This window comes from Phocoena sinus, chromosome 2 (assembly GCF_008692025.1).
Source record: "Phocoena sinus isolate mPhoSin1 chromosome 2, mPhoSin1.pri, whole genome shotgun sequence".
NCBI lineage: Eukaryota > Metazoa > Chordata > Mammalia > Artiodactyla > Phocoenidae > Phocoena > Phocoena sinus.
The window spans coordinates 131,480,623-131,487,299 of NC_045764.1; the positions used below are offsets into that span (position 1 = coordinate 131,480,623).

A 6,677-nucleotide genomic window follows, 5' to 3' on the forward strand; every position below is an offset into this window, starting at 1 on the left:
AGATTGATAACTACCATTTACTGAGATCTCACATTTACCAGGCAAAGAGCGAAGCACTTGACAAACTCTACATATTTCCTTTATTCCTCACAAGAGTACTATGAAATAGGTACCATTTGACAGATGAGGTATATGGTCCTAAAGAGGTTAACTGTCTTCCCCAGGGTCACATGGAAGCGATTGGAAATGCTGATATTTGAATGGGGGCATCTGACTTCAGAGCTGCCACGTGAACTGCCAACCTGAGACAAAAATGTCTGCAGCTTCCCTCCCAGACCAGCACTAAGAATTTCAGTCAAGAGGCAGTAGCCTTTCTCTTCTATAAAATCGTCCTCAGTCTTCTCCATCCAAACTTTTATATGATCAAACAGTGTTTATTTTATTCATGGATATGTTTACATTGCCTATCTCCAAGTACATTATTTTTGAAACACTTTCCCCTTATTCTTGCATTTCTGCCAATTAAGTCAGGAGAAAATCAATATTTCATGGAGGAGAGAAGGGATCATAAAGTACATTGGTGGGGACCTAGAAACAGGTCTACCGCTTCCACGTACCTTCCCCCTTAGTCCTGTGACCTTCAGGAAACACATCATTTACATTAATTTCATTAGTTTTCAAGTGTAGCATTTTAAAGAAGCCTGGCATGATTTATTGATGTCTGTCCCCCGGCAAGGAGTATTTTTCTCTTTTTTCTCTTAGCACAATGATTTGCACTAATCCTTTAGAGGGGCGGTGGGTAAGTCTTTTGTTCTATTAAGGTAATGTGCAACTGTCCAGACCCTGTGTTCAATGGCTACTTTGCCAGCCCTCTCAAGTAGCTTTACCGTGAAAGTTCAGGGTCAAACAGCCTTTGGATACACGTATACTGTACCGCTCAGCAAACTCACTCAGAATGGCCTGCCTGCCTGCACACAGAACTTGGCATCCTTGGCCTCAAAGGGTTCAGCACCACGGGTCCACCTTGTGGGAAAAACGTCTCTGAGCCAAACCATACAAAGCCAAAGTGGTGGGGGGTAGGGGAGGAAGACCAAGCCAGCCAAAAGAGAAACATGTTTCCCCTGTCAAGGAAATCAGCCAGGTGAGGCCAAAGTGGGACAACGGGGCAGGGGCTAGAAGCTCCAGTGGCACCCATGGCAGATAACAGCCTCACGGAGCCCCTCATCTTGATGAATATGTCTGGGCTTCGCCGGCTTCTTGGTGCCCTGGTTCATCCCTAAGGAGTGATCATCACCATGATAGTGACCTGTTCAGTTTGCTGCTATCTCTTTTGGCTGATTGCGGTTCTGGCCCAAGTCAACCCCCTCTTTGGACCAGAGTTGAAAAATGAAACCACTTGGTATCTCAAGCATCTTTGGCCTTGAGGGACAAGACTCCCTCTCCAGTGCTCAGCCACTGACGTCATGAAGAGAATTCCTCTAGATGCAAAAGCACCTCCAAACCCAGACCACCTTCTTAGACTCACCTATTTTGGCCATCAGTTGCCTTAAATATTCACACCATATTTGCATATCTTATTCTACAGTGAAGTATCTTTTCCTACAGTCTTTTTTACACTTTGAAAACTTATGTACCTACTTAACCTAAAGTGTGCCGACTCCATAAAATGTTTACACACTCTTCTGAGGTAGAAAGTGCTATTCCTCTGAGAAATATGTTACTCTCTCCTTGGAATCTATGGATTTGAAGATGGCTCCTGCCTGCTCACAACATGGGAATCAGTGAGGTGTTTAAAAACTGCTACAAGACAAATTAAGGCTCCAGTGGGACAGTCAATAAGGGAACATGTTCCGAGGGAAGATGTGACCCAACAGATACACAAAAGTATATTCTCAGGATGAATCTTATTTCTGCCCTCTTTTGGAATAACTTATTTTTCTGCTTCCTATGAAAAAAAGAAAAGAAAATCAAATTAATTCCCTGCCCTCAATAATATATAATTTGAAGAAGGTCTTGCAATGTGCTGAGATTTACGTTAAAATGTTAATTAAACCAAGTTGTTGAGTAGAGTCAAGGGAACAGTGGATAGGCCAGAGTTGTGTAGCAAACACAGCGAGAACTAACTTGCCCAATGAGCAGGACTCCATGAAAAGTCACATTTCCCAGAAGATGACTTTCCATCAGATTTCTCAAATGTCACAGGATTTTGCTGACAAAGGAGAAGCCTCAGCTCAAAGTGTCTCTGTGGAGGCCGCTATGAATCAATCTCCTGCTCTCCCACGCGCCTGTGGCCACAATAGATCTGCCTTGTCCGTTGACACACGTGTCACCTGGGCTCCTCACAGCCAGAGGCACATGTGCCTAAACAGGCTAAATGAATTCTTGGCCTTGTAACAAAACAAGGATAACCAGCCACTGGTGTTTGACCCCATGACCTTGGCCTCTTTAGCACCATGCCTTCCCCAACAGAGTTAAAGAGCTGTGTGCTCTGTGGTCATGTCACCTGGCAGGAAACCATCAAGCATGTGAGTCCTGTATGGGCAAGGAAAGTCTGGAGAAATTAAGGCTGAAATACTGCCTACACATCTATTTCTAGGAAGTGGTGTACTTCATATAACATGTTCCTATTTTCAAAAATGTCAAAATTGCTACATACTGAAAATGGTTGCTTTTGAGCCTTTAATAGAAATATGACTATGTATATAACAGGTAGGTAGATATTATGTATATATAACATATTATATATATTTATATATTAAATTACATATACATTATATATAAAAAATACATATATATATAATTTATGATTATATATATATAATAATATATATAATTTTATATAATACAGATATATATATAAAAAAATTTTAGAACCTTCTTGAGGAGAAATTGAAATAGGTGTTTCAGAAGCTTTCCAGTGGCCGCATTTCACCTGGGCCCGCCAGGAAGACTAATAAAATAAGGATCTTTTTTTGTTTGTTTTCCAAAGGAAAATTACCAACGAAATTCTAGTGTTCCTTTTCCTGGCAAGTCCCCTTGATATTAGTCTCTTGGTCTTTTTCTCACGTGCCTGAGGAGCAAGGAGTCTGCTGCAACGGAAGCCTCCGCTTTGGGGGACTTCACTGGAATCTGCTCATGGGACTCTTTCCTTCAGTGGCCCCTCTTCCCCTCCCTCATCCTTTGCTCCTTGTCTCTGTCTTCTCCCCAGGATCTCAGCCTGCGCCACTGTCCCTTTCCCTTACCACATTCCTGGCATGACGGCCTTCTGCCTTAGCATGCCAAGCTCCTGCCTGCTCACAGGTGCTTGCATTTGCTGTTCACGGTACCTGGAAGACTTGTCCCTGTCTCCCTCTCATCTTTCATTTCTTACTTCAATCATCACTTGCTCAGAGGCACTTCCCGGACCTCCCCACCTGAGTCAGTCCTCCACCTCCACCCAGGTACTCTCCATCACATTCCCCTGGGACTTGTCTTGAGAGTACTTATAATCATCAAGCAATATTCTGTGTTTGTTTATTCACTGTTAGCCCTCCCCTCTCTCTAGAATATAAGTTCCATGAAGGGTGAACTTCACCTACTTTTTGCACTCTCAAACACCCAGCACCTAAGCAATGGCTGGCACACAGAAGGAGCTAAATAAACAATAGATGAATGAATGAATGAATTGTCCAGTGTTCCTCAGAGGAAAGGCACAGCTTCTCCAGAGAGACTATGGAATATCTGACTTGTTATTTAAGGAGTTTGAAGAGCATTAATGACTTCAAACCCCTGACACTCTGCTTAGCCTCTGGTTGCTGTGGGACCTGCCTGACTTCAGGGAGCTTCTCTAGTTTCCAAACACAAAGTTGCCCACATCTTAAAATGCTTAGAGATATTTAGCCTCTAGGTAATGATAACAGTTACCAGTTAGTGAGTACCTTCCCTGCCAGGAATGTGCATAAGACATTCTCACATTAGTCTGCTCGGCCAACCTATGCTGTAGGGGGTGTTATCCCTACTTCATATACTAGGAGAATGAGTCTCAAGTGATTTGCAAAAACACACGGAACGTGTAAGTATCAGAGCTGGTATCTGAATCTTGTCTGTCTCATCTATCTTAAAGGCCCATGCTTTTAACCACTTCTTCGTTTTGAGAAGCCAAAACATCAATGTGGTAAAGAGAATCAGCTCGTGGTGCACAAGCGTGTGATGTCCTTGAAAGGTGTGCAAGCATTTGTGTCACGTGATCTGTAGTTATAGCTTCCAACCCCTTCCTACCTATTCTAGACCAGTGCTTATTTGTAACAGTACAACTACTTCAGGTTGTTCATGAGTTTTCCTGGGTTTTCAAATACTGTTCTCATCAACTCCAAGGAAAGAAAGCAGAATTATTTGAGGTTTAGCACCTGCAGAAACTGTTGCTCTTTGCTCCAAGTAACAAACAGCTCACATTTATGGAAGATATAAGCTGAGTTCCACCTTCTTTGTGGTAAATTTCTACCAAAAGTAATGTGAAGGGTTGAAAATTTAATGTTCCTAAGAGTAAAATGTATACAGAAGTTTACAATTCCTAATTTTTCTATAATAATAGCTATCTCAGCATCAACACCATTCAAACAAAGCTATAAAAACACTAGGATAATATTTCAGAGAAAAACAGAAAAGGAAATAATTTACTCTCTTCCAACCCTCAGACCGTTATGATTCTTTTATCTGCATACCTGGCTTTTCTTTCTTAATCTGTCCATCATGTAGATTATTCTGAGTCTTTCTTTTTTTTTTTCTTTCTTCTTTCCCAGAAATCATCATAAGAATATCTACCTATTAAGCTCTTGTCCCTTCCACTTGCCTTTTAACCCCCCCACCCCAATTTCTACATGAAGTTTACCGGTTCCTCCCTTAATTTTTTCTTCTGTAAGATGAGCTTCCAAGTTCTTACTCCTTTCTGCTTGAATTTGTATGAAAATGCAAGTGTTTAAGATTTACAACTCTGCTTCGCAGGCTCTCTTTCCATCTCTTCTGGGGCTTAACTACTGAGCTAAAAATCCCCCAGCTGAAATAGCAACAGATGGAAGGTTTTGAAGACATATCCAAATCTCCCAGTTCAACCAAAAAAGCAACAGTTTTCAAACTTGTTACATTATGGTGGGGAAGGATTTTCCACAGCCTGACCCGTCTTTCTAACAGGAAACTGTCAGCAGCCTCCATGGTGTATTAACCAAATGACTGAATTTAAGAGGAGCCTTTTCACAACAGGGAGAGCCTGTGTGCATGTGGACCTTCTCTCTCAGGCCAGTTTACTAGAGCAAGTGTCCAAGTCACCAGACATCTCCTCACTCCTGGGTAACAGGGCATAATGGGTAAAGAAAAAAAAAAAAAGGCAAAGAAAACACAATGTTGGAGAGCACTGGGAAGTAGTGTGGCATAGCGGTGAAAAGTAAAGGCCTTGGGATCCCAGTTTTGGCACAGAACAGTTTTTTGTGATCTTGGGCAAATTAATTAACTTCTCCAAGCCTCAGTTATCTCATCTGTAAAATGGGGCTATTCTCAGTACCTAGTTTGTCTTTTTGCTGTGACAAGATAGTCACAATTTGACAAGACTGTACAAAAAGCACTTAACACTCTTACGATACCATACTCTGTAAGTGGTTCCTATCACGAACATAGTTTTTATTTGCTATTACATCATGGACCAGGCAGCTTCCCATGATAGCAAAGGAGTTTAGGCCAACAGGTATAATGTCAGGTTTACCCTCCTAGATAACCCAAATTTATACCAGATGAATTAAGTGGAAAAAAGGAAAAATAATAAACAATGGACCTTTTAAATGTGTTTCCAATATAAATGGTCTAGAAGCAGAAAAGAGAAAATAAAAGGAAAAGGACAGACAAAACAGATAAAGCTTGCATCTCTCCCAGATTTCAACATAAACTATCATGGCTTTGGAAAAGACCCATCCATTCGTTCTTCAAAGTTCTTTTCTCAAGGGAGAAGAATCCCACCCAAAGAAGAGAGACCGGCCTCAAAATACCAAAAGAAAGTTCAAAACTCTGGCCTTCACATTGAGGTAACAGTCTCCAGGTCAGGGGTATTGACCTGTCTGCAATTTCTGCTGGTGGATCCACTGAAAGAGGGACCCCCAAAGTACACACGTGTACACTGTCAATCCCAAATGCACACACATTCCGGGTAACGCACCAAAGGCAGGGGGGAGGGGCACTTCATCAACCCCATCAAACTAGTACTTCTAGTGGCTGATACTCTGACTTTCTGGCCACCAGCTGTCATAAGAGGGCTGTATCCCTTTCTGAGACTCTGAGTAACCTCACCAAGAGGTTGTTCAAAAGGCATGCAGTTCAGAGAAGACAAAACAAACGCAGGTGTGCAGTAGAATGGGGCCGATTCTGATGCTGAGACCAGAGTGAGGCTGCCTGCCACACTGCTTACTTCAAACCTAGTTTATTGGAACCAGAAAACTGAGTAACAACCACATTCTGAAACTCAAGATGCCAGCAAGAGTTGGATGTTCCTTAAAATAAGCTTTTGCGTTGATTATTTTTAGATGGCACTGAAAGGAGACAGTTGCACCCACCTAGAAATTGTTCACGGCTTAAGTAGTAGATAAATTATTTTCCCTAGTGTGTGCTTTAAAATTTCACCTGAATGGAAAACGACACCAGCCATGTGCCTCACTGACCTAAACACCAAGCAGTCTCCTCCATACAGAAATTTAATTATTCTGTAAAATAAGACTTTT

At 41.8% G+C, this 6,677-nt stretch overlaps 1 pseudogene; it reads left to right on the forward strand.

The window, feature by feature from the left end:
- Positions 1–1,133: 1,133 nt before the first annotated feature.
- Positions 1,134–1,364, forward strand: LOC116749687 (annotated as a pseudogene).
- Positions 1,365–6,677: the final 5,313 nt, after the last annotated feature.